A 10,164-nucleotide genomic window follows, 5' to 3' on the forward strand; every position below is an offset into this window, starting at 1 on the left:
CTCAGGGGCATTCTTAAGTAAAATTGGCTTTTAAAAAAAAGATTTGAGAGAGTGCACACAAGTGAGCACGAGTGGGAGGGGTAGAGAGAGAGAGAATCTGAAGCAGACTCCTCACTGACTGCGGAGCCCAAGGGGGGACCCTGAGATCATGACCTGAGCTGAAACCAAGATTCGCATGTTTAACCAACTGTGCCACCCACATGCCCTCTAAAATTGGCTTTTTAAAAAGATTGTGAGTTTCTGTATTTGCTTCTGGTAGACAACCTTTCTTAACAAAATTCCAATTAGTCTTAGATTTCTAAGGTATTTAAAATCATAAATATGCATCAATTTTTATTAAATTTGCAAAAATCCAACTAATTCTATACCTGATACTCCAGTGGATCAAATCAGCAATGGAGTATCAAGTATAGCGGACTTAACTCAGATTTTGTCCATACTTTTTATTATCAAGCTGTGAACTGAACAAAGCCTGGATTTAAACAGAAAAGATGTTATTTATTTATTTTTAATTAATTTTTTAAAGATTTTATTTATTTGACAGAGAGACAGCATGAGCAGCGGGGAGGAGTAAGGGGAGAGGGAGAAGTGGGCTCCCAGCTGAGCAGAGAGAATGATGTAGGACTCAATCCCGGAACCCCACGATCATGACCTGAAGGCAGATACTTAACTGACTGAGCCACCCAGGGGCCCTGAAAAGATGTTTTTAAAAAGTGAGGCTGGGAAAAAAAAAAAAAAAAAAAAAAAAGCAAGTTGACCAGAGGATATCTGCTTCATCCATGGGTCTCTGCAGAGCACAAAATAAGGTCCATTGAATGTGATTTATGGAGAACTGATCTACCATTAGAAAATATCTTCTGCAAAGGTCTGTAACAAACTCACCCACAAAATGCAACCCCATATTTGGAGTCTGAATGTATTCATTCAAATCAAACAACCAAAAACACAAAAATAAAACACCAAGTATGTATTTTCCCTCAGTCACGACTGGTTTTCAGAAAACAATCTTCATGAATGTAAGTTTAAATAGTTAAAGTCAAACAGTTCGAAAAGAATCAACTGCATACGGTTAAAAGTTATTTCATATTTTATTTTCTAATTTTAATAGTTTGCATCCATTATTTTTTTTTACATAAGTCCAAATGATGGGACTTTTATACAGAAGTCCAAATCTCCAAATCAGTCAATACTAATTAGCTGTCATGAATCTATATAGTAAAAGGACCCATTAGACTTAAGAATGAAATATGACCAGAGCTATCAATAACCATGAACTTTCTCTAAAGAAATATAGAGTAGTTGGTATTTTGCAAAACATCCATCTTTGAGCAATTTAGAGACTTGTTAGTCTTATGCTGAATTAAATGAGGGTGGTAACAATTATTTTAAATACTGTGTCAACATGAATATATATATTCTACAAGTTCTTTTATTATAGGAACCAAAGACTCCAAGTGAAAGAAATGGTAGAGAATATAAAAGACGTGCATACAGTCCTGGATACTGAGTGAAAAGTGGAAGACACTGCTCTAGGTGCAATACACATATGGACACATTAATTAATTAATCCTCCCACCAATTCTGCAGGTACTATTCTCATCACCCCCATTCTTACAGGTAAGGAGCCTGAAACTCACACAAGTAAAAGAAGGTGCCCATGGTCACCTATAGGTTAAGGGCAGAGTGGGGGCTGGGGCACAGGCCTCCTGGCCCCAGGGCCCATGCTCTTCACTCTCTGTCACACTGCCTCCTAAGTTCCCGGCAGCTGGAGGAAAGAGAGGACCCACTCCAATACTCTCCAAATTCCTTGGTTCACTCTGTACCTGAGAAGTCAGGGTCTCAACGCAGCTGTAGTGAGACTTAATAATTAAGATTTTGTTCTTTTCTGAGTAGGAAGAAATAAGCAAGGATAAAAAGAATGATAATAAATTAAAAACACAAAAGTGGTGTGTAAAAGTTCATGGGAGTCCAAAGAGTATAAATGAAACTTCCTCTTGCTAAGCAGGATAAAGATCTAAACATCTCCTACCAATATGAATCTTCTTGTTACAACAGGTAACGTAAAGAACCTCACTTTCATTCTGATACTTTAACTGTCAAGCTACAGTTAATACTGGATATTTTAAAATCTGTAAACAATACAAATAAAGTATAAATCCAGCTAGGTATTTTTATTTCAAACATGCTTTTACCTACTTGATTACTCTGTTGTTCTGAAGTCAGTACTGACAGCAGTTTATATCTACTAAAGATGTTATTCACCATCCTATAATTTACTATTTACACAAGATAGATGAAATTAAGTTAAACTACAGGCCACAAGTAGTTTTGTAACCAACTATATTCACAGCCACGATTCTGTAGATGTAGTGAGTAAACCAATGGCCATTCCTTAATAAAATACAAGAATTTTCATCATGCATAGTTTATAGGATCCTTAAGAGGCAGTCTCTTAAGAAGTTGGATGTTCAAAAAAGATTCAACAGTCTAGCAATTAAATCTTGGCAAGTTTTTCACACAAATGCTTGGTTTGGTTGTTGAGCCACCTTAGTAATACAATTTATACTCTAACTGGAAGTAGAATCAATGCTGCATGAAAAATGCAAGCCCATCGAATTCATTAGTAATAATTATTACACCCGCTTAGCAGGAAGAACCATTATTCTTGGATTTCAAACATTTTATTTTCTTTCAGGGCATACCTTATTGCATTGTGTTATTGGAATCAAAGAGTGTAACGACACCCCCCCCCAAAAAAAACCCAAAAACCAACAAAACACCACCAAAAAACAAACAAAAAAACAAAACAAAACAAACACACCAACTAAGGACCACTTCCATTTCTCATTTGAAATATAGTCAATAAAACTATAAAAATTTCACATTAAAGTTAGTAAAACAATCCCTCCAAGTAGTGTTGCGTATGACCTAGAACTTTACCATTTTATAGTCATTATGATTTGAGATTTTCCAGGATGCAATGCCACTAGATTGAGCAGTTACTACCTAAGCAAGGAAAAAAAAATATCACTAACACACACACATGAATGGGGGCCATAGTTGTAATTTTAAAAATCTTTAGACGAACCATATGTGTTAGAGGAGGTAAGTAGAAAAACTAATGTGTGAGCTGTACGATCCCTACCATGAACTATACCACAGACACAGAGTTACAACATTCCTGGTAAAACAACACGGAAAAAGGATCTACATGTACACCACAAATTTAGCAAAACACTCTTTGTACAGGAGCCTAAATATCTCAGAAAGTTTAGATTTTGATGAAGATAATCACTAAGTCGATTCTTCAAGGCTAGTTTCTGACAAGTCTTGAAAACCAGCCCATGGTTTCGGATGTATTCCATCTAAGTAAGCGTTCAGAACTCCAGAGAATAAGAAACATGAATTCCAACTGTCTATCATTTCTATTCTTTGATTTAATAATATTTTATAGTACCTCAGATTCTGATTCCAGAGTTTGCACACTTAGGAATAAGCATGAGATTAGAGAAGATTTGCTTATTTCTTGAAGCCACATGAAGGTTTATTTCCCTTTGTAGTACCTTTCATCACTAAAAACATCTCTGGAGACTGGTAGAATAAAATCTTCACAACCTTAATCATGGATCTCTTCTTTAAAAGTTGCATAAGATTTAATATGGCTAGTGAGGTCTAAATAGCCCAGCCCTTAATTTCATCTTAGTAGAGTTCAGAACAAAAACTAAGTAAGGGAAAATCCAAATTCCCAATAAAATACAAGCAAAACAAATCTTTACACACAATAAAATACATCCTAAACACAAAGTAAGGGTATAATATACTCTGCAGCATGACATTGTCTTTATTATATTTCTCAGCTGTAGCTCTTCCATTTAGAAATGAGAAACCATCTTTTCAGTAAATTGTTATTCCCTCCTCTTTTCCCAGCTTAGGGATAGTTTGAAAAAGGCTTAATTTGTACAGTTGTTAGGAAATTAAATTTTCATTTATACACAATTCAAGTGTTTATAAAGCACTCAAAATTGTAGCTTATATGTATATGACTTCTGAAATAAAATGACACTTTTAACAATATTTTTGTTCTTTAAAAATATTCTACATACATGCATATGATCAAAATAATCTTTTCTTGTTTGGGAAATTTCCTATGCACAGTAAGAAAAAAAATTGACAACTATAGCAACGTTTCAACATTAAGATGACTGGGTGCCACCTACTGTTCAATTCCTGTAACTACTAACCTCACAAATTAAAAATTCCTATTAAAACCTGCATTTTGGAAATGCTTTTTTGTTGATACATTTATAGTGGCAAAATAAGATCATGAAAAGAATGTACATATCAAAATTAGTACAAAAATAGCCACATGCTATGAAAAACAGACCTAATCATTTTTTACTTGAAATGCAGAGTTCTGTATCAAAATCTCAAGGGAACATCAAAGTAACTGGAATATACAGATAATCACTGTACAGTCAACAGGCTAGTCAAAGTTAGGGCTTAATCGTAATCCATACTGAGTGTAGGGCAAATGGTTTATTCAGAACATTCATTTACTTACGGGAAGTGGTCAAAGTAGGAAAGGCAGTAATGCATCCCCCCCCCCTTTTTAAAAATAGTAGATGTGGTCTTTTACCCATAAACTCCAATACATCAAAAGAACAAAGAAGGCTTAACTTTTCACTTAAGAGAATTCAGCATTACCAGTTTTTAAAGAAATACCTTAGAAACAAATCAGTCTGCTTTAACAAATTGCACTCATGCTAATGAAATTTTAATCTTCTTTAACGGGTCACAGCCAAAATCCAAATTGTTGGAACAATCCTCAGAGAAATTGGAATGTAAAATGTTGAATTCAATTTAGATCTGGAAGGGAAAAGAACATCAGATCAAGCGAAAGAATTCTTATATTCCAGCAGTCTACCACATAAGGGAAGCTTGCACACCCTAAGGCTATCTTTTGAAGAGGAAGTTTTATACACCGGGTTTTTCAGAATGTCATGCTACGCAAAATATTCTTAAAGTTTAGTGTGTCTTCCCTTTTGTGTTGAGTGATGAGAGATTTTTTATTCGGGGGAGGGGGGAGCAGACACACAGGAGTATTATCTGAGAAAGGGACAAGTCTGACAGTAACCAAATTCTCTTCCCAACCTGGTTATAGGAAAGAGGGCTATACCTATAAACCATCTGGAGAAATGTCTTGGCAAAGCAGGGTTCTCAAGGTGATAAACAAGGCAACCCTTGCAAACTGTTCAAGAGAACTCAAATAACTCTAGTATCCACCATCTTTTACCATTTCTTTCCCTGCCAGCTTACTGGGTCTAGTTCCAAGGAATCCCAAGTTTTTTTCTTAGAAAATCTTAACCTTGTCTAGATCCTCAACCTATCACCTCTGTGTACTCAAATTCAAATTCATATTCAAAAGTGTTCTCTCTGGGGCGCCTGGGTGGCACAGCGGTTAAGCGTCTGCCTTAGGCTCAGGGCGTGATCCCGGCGTTCCGGGATCGGGATCGAGCCCCACATCAGGCTCCTCCGCTATGAGCTTGGTTCTTCCTCTCCCACTCCCCCTGCTTGTGTTCCCTCTCTCACTGGCTGTCTCTATCTCTGTCAAATAAATAAATAAATAAAAATCTTAAAAAAAAAAAAAAAAAGTGTTCTCTGATGAGGTTCTTAATTTCCAAAAGAGACCTTATACCCCAGCTCTAAAACTGTTTGGATCGCCTCTTAATTTATAACACAATTCCATGTCAGGTTGTGGTCACAGAATACAATCAATAAATCTACTCTCAAAGTATCATTAACAGTCCATTCACAAGAATTCTGTGGCTTAAGGTCTCTAAAGGAAGGTACATTAAAAAAAAAGGATGTATTTATATAAATATTCATAAATGCATACACACATGGAGGACATGTACTCAAATCCTCAATTCACCCTGAGTATTCTAAATGGTCTGAAGATGCATCAAAATATAAGATGGACTGATGGATAAATAAAGATATAGTTAGATATATGATAAATCAGGTATAAAAATATTAATTATAGAATCCTGGTAGTGGGTATCACTTTTGATGCCTAACCCAGACTTCCCCAAGATCAGCCTCTGCATTTTAAAGGCTCTGGTAATCGTGTTGCACAGTCTTAGTCAGGAACAACCGTCCCAGATATACTAAAATTTCATCTTTGAATCAAACCAAACATTAGCATAATTATTTTTAGATTTATATACACAGGTGGGTTCTGAACTACATTTTTATTTTAAGGAGTTGAAAAAGAGCCCAAACTGGAGTTAAGGATAACTTATAATACTACCCCAATTATTTAATAAATTTATACTGCCAGAAACTAAGATCATGATCTGAGCTGAAATCAAGAGTCAGATGCTCAACTCTTCCTCTGCCCCCCTCCCACGTGCTCTCTCTAAATCAACTAAATAAAATCTTTTTAAAAAATGTCATTCCAATGCTTCATATCAAGCTGTTCAAACACGATTCTTCTTTTAACATACTAATATTCAATTAAGGCACATTTCTTTGAGAAGATCTTCTATTTCTTACAACTGTCTGCTAAATTTTGACTTTAGACATTTTTTTAAACAAGTTATGATTCCAATGCCTAGCATTCATATTGCCAAAGCAAATACTCATCTTTTCTGGAAGAAATGTTGAAAAGATTATAAGAATTCTCAAAGTATAACAGTTGACTAGTTGTCTTCTAAATAATACTATTTTAATTCATGGACAAGTCTTGAAATATACCCTAATTTAAGTATTCAACATTTTTAGTTTAAAGGAAGACAGGAGAAAAAGCTGGTTTCTCTGTGGATAATTCAGAAACAAAAGTTGGAAAATGCAAGATGCATCTACTCACATCATCGATGTCTTCATCATCATCCCCAATGTCATCAAACTGAATTTCATCATCATCTCCAGGACCAAATGTATCGGTTTCATTGATTTTAGCTAAAGAAATAATAACAAATACAGTCATATAATATAACCAAGATGATATTAAAATGAGTAACTGTGCACTAAAAGAAGTGGTCTGATATCAAATGCTGAACTATAAAAAGACTCTTATGAGTCAAAATATACCAATTCAAGTACAGTTGACATATATATTAATTTCAAGCGCACAACATAGTTGATTTGACAATTATGTACACTACAATATGTTCACCAGAATAAGCACAGTTACCATCTGTCACCAAAGTTATTACAATATTATTGACTATATTCTCCATGCTGTACTTTTCATCCCCATGACTTATTTTAGAACTGGCAGTTTGTACCTCTTAATCCTCTTCACCTATTTCAACTACCCCCACCCAACCCCCCAGCAACCACTGGTTTATCGTCTTGATATTTATGATTCTATTTCTCTCTTGTTGTTTGTTCATTTTTTTGTTTTTTTAGATTCCACATGTCTAAGTGAAATCATACGGTATTTGTCTCTCTGATTTATTTCACCTGGCATAATACCCTCTAGGTCCATCCATGTTACTACAAATGGAAAGATTTCATTTGTTTATTGTCTGAGTAATATTCCAGTGTATGTTGTGTGTCAATCACATGTTCTTTATCCATTTATCTATCAGTGGACACTTAAGTTGCTTCCGTACCTTGGCTATTGTAAATAAAACTGCAATAAACACAGGGGTACATACATTTTTCCAAATAAGTGCTTTTGTTTTCTTTGAGTAATACCCAGTAGTGGAATTACTGGATTGAATGGTATTTTTATGTTTAACTTTTTGAGGACCCTCCATACTGTTTTCCACAGTGGCTGCACCAGTTTGCATTCCTACCAACAGTGCAAGAGGGTTCCTTTCCCTCCCCATGCTCACCAACACTTATTATTTCTTGTCTTTTTGATACTAGATATTCTGACTGGTGTGAGGGGATGTCTCACTGTGGTTTTGATTTGCATTTCCCTCATGACTGGTGATGCTAAGCATCTTTTCACAGGCCTATTGGCCATTTCTACGTCTTCTGTGTAAAGTGTCTATTCAGGTCCTCTGCCCATTTTTAACTGGATTATTTGGGAGGATTTTTAGACATTCAGTTGTAAGAGGTTTTTTTGTTTTTGTTTTTTTTTTTAAAGATTTTATCTGGGGCACCTGGGTGGCTCAGGTCATGATCCCAGGGTCCTGGGATCAACCCCCGTGTTGGGTTCTCCACTCAGCAATTAGTCTGCTTCTTCCTCTCCCTCTCCCTCTGTGATTTCTCTCACGGTTGCTCTCAAATAAATAAAATCTTTAAAAAAAATAAAATAAAAAATAAAGATTTTATTTATTTATTTAAGAGAGTGCATGCGTGCACGAGCAGGGAGAGTGGCAGAGGAAGAGGGAGAGGCAGACTTCCGATCCTGACGCAGAGCTAGATCCCAGGACCCTGGGATCATGACCTGAGCCTAAGGCAGACACTTAATGGACTGAGCCACCCAGGTGCCCCAAGTTGTAGGAGTTCTTTACATATTTTGGATATTAACCATTTATTAGATATATCATTTACAAGTATCTTCTCCCATTCAACAGGTTGCCACTTTGTTTTGCTGGTTTCCTTCACTGTGCAAAAGGTTTTTAGGTTGACGCAGTCCCAACGATTTATTTCACAAAGATATTTTAGTAAAGCAGGATCCAGTTACACAAATTCTGGAACTATTACGACTTCCAGCTATGCCTAAAAAAATGGTAAGAGCACATGCTAACAACTTACCAATCACCAGACACACTCATCAATCAGATATTTTAGTCAAATCATGATTACCCCTAAGCAATGAAAATGAACGGGGAGGTGCTGGTCCTATTCCCCGATATACTAGCATTTCTTAGATTGAAAATGTCAAGGAAATAACTTCAGCAAGATTTTCATGCTTAAGTAAAATTATATTGTTTTTATAATAATATGCAAGAGAGCAAAAATAAGCCAACCAAAAAAGACTACAAAATGAAACAAAAACACCAAAAGAAAAAGGTAGACTTACAAAATAGTATGTAAAGTACATTTCCCCTTTGGTGATGTTACGAGGGATTTATTTTTAAGTTTTCCGCATAAGAATGCATAACTTTTGGGATGCCTGGGTGGCTCAGTCAGTTAAGAGTCTGCCTTTGGCTCAGGTCATGATCCCAGTGTCCTAGGATGGATCCCCACATAGGGCTCTCTGCTCCACAGGGAGTCTGCTTCTCCCTCTCCCCTTCTTCCCTCCATTCATACATGCTTGCTCTCTCCCCCTCCCTCTCTGAAATAAATAAAACCTTAAAAAAAAAAAGAACGCATAACTTTTGTACTGGTGACAGAGAAACAAAGAATGTTGGTTTTAAAAAATCCAATGATACTAGGGTAAGAACTGAAAACTGACTTTATAAAAATCAACAACAGTACCTAACTACTATCCTTGCTTCACATTTAAAATAGACGAACAATGAAAATCTCTTCAGAAAGTTATTGTGAAATATTGTAATAAAAGTATTCCTTTGATTGGTTTTATGCAGAAGTTCAGTTTATAAAGTGTAACTCCACACCACAAAGTGTATTTATTAAGGACAGAATCCCAGTTACTTTTTTAAGGTATCCAGTATTATGAAGTATAAGCAGGCATACTTAAAACGAACCACATAAGCACAAAAGTAAATATGCACAATTCTACCAAAATTCCTTCACCTAAATAACACGAAGTATTAACACTGTACGACAGGTTAATAAAATAACTCAGACATTACCATGCTCTGGAAGCTCGCCATATGCCTTCAGACTTCTAGCTTCATCTGCATTGTATTTTAAAATTACATCGGCTTTATTATCCTGAAAAAGACAAGTAACTTTTAGAACCGATTATGCCAAAATATTATCCATTATTTCCAAAATTATTTTCAAACTGGATAAAAAACTAAATCTCACTGTTGTTACAATCTCTTTTTTTCACATTTTAAAGCTTTCTCCTACTCAGTGCACTTATTGTCATGAGCACTGGGTGATATATGGAAATGTTGAATGACTACATGGTTAATTATACCGGAATTAAAATTTAAAAAGTAAGTATTAGAGCACCTGGGTGGCTCAGCAGTTAGTTAAGCATCTGACTTCGACTTGGGTCATGATCTCAGGGTCCTGGGATGGGGCCCTCCATCAGGCTCCCTGCTCAGTGGGGAGTCTGCTTGTTCCTCT

At 35.8% G+C, this 10,164-nt stretch overlaps 1 non-coding gene across 1 annotated transcript; it reads right to left on the bottom strand.

The window, feature by feature from the left end:
• Window positions 1-1,069: 1,069 nt before the first annotated feature.
• Window positions 1,070-9,872, bottom strand: LOC100470826. Its single transcript, XR_004622379.1, has 3 exons — window positions 9,720-9,872; window positions 6,869-6,960; window positions 1,070-4,866 (listed from the first exon to the last, which is right to left on the bottom strand). It is a non-coding gene; the product is annotated as a eukaryotic translation initiation factor 1A X-linked (transcript).
• Window positions 9,873-10,164: the final 292 nt, after the last annotated feature.

Source organism: Ailuropoda melanoleuca, chromosome X, assembly GCF_002007445.2.
Source record: "Ailuropoda melanoleuca isolate Jingjing chromosome X, ASM200744v2, whole genome shotgun sequence".
Classification (NCBI taxonomy): Eukaryota; Metazoa; Chordata; class Mammalia; order Carnivora; family Ursidae; genus Ailuropoda; species Ailuropoda melanoleuca.